Source organism: Artemia sp. Qi Xiang Cuo, unplaced genomic scaffold (genome assembly GCF_049724085.1).
Source record: "Artemia sp. Qi Xiang Cuo unplaced genomic scaffold, ASM4972408v1 HiC_scaffold_3198, whole genome shotgun sequence".
NCBI lineage: Eukaryota > Metazoa > Arthropoda > Branchiopoda > Anostraca > Artemiidae > Artemia > Artemia sp. Qi Xiang Cuo.
The window spans coordinates 115,746-116,294 of record NW_028300592.1 but is presented as its reverse complement, the minus strand read 5'-3'; positions in this window follow the sequence as shown (position 1 = coordinate 116,294).

The window sequence follows — 549 nt, the reverse complement described above, 5'->3', positions numbered from 1 at the left end:
AGAGAGGCCTGACTTATTTTTCCCTCGCTTCCTCTGCTGCTCAGAAAACTGCGTCGCTTTAATTAGCATTTTATTTTTTTATTTGCAATAGAGATTTTATACTTGATTGCATAGATTCATCGTTCTCTTAGAGCTGCAGAGGCAATGGGTCCTCTTAATAAAGCTGTTATATTTTTTTATCTTTCTTTTCTGTTGCTTCATCTAAAGAGAGGCCTGACTTATTTTTCCCTCGCTTCCTCTGCTGCTCAGAAAACTGCGTCACTTTAATTAGCATTTTATTGTTTTATTTGCAATAGAGATTTTATAGTTGATTGCATAGATTCATCGTTCTCATAGAGCTGCAGAGGCAATGGGTCCTCTTAATAAAGCTGTTTTAATTTTTTATCTTTCTTTTCTGTTGCTTCATCTAATTAGAGGACTAACTTATTTTTCCCTCGCTTCCTCTGCTGCTCAGAAAACTGTGTCGCTTTAATTAGCATTTTATTGTTTTATTTGAAATAGAGATTTTATAGTTGATTGCATAGATTCATCGTTCTCTTAGAGCTGCAG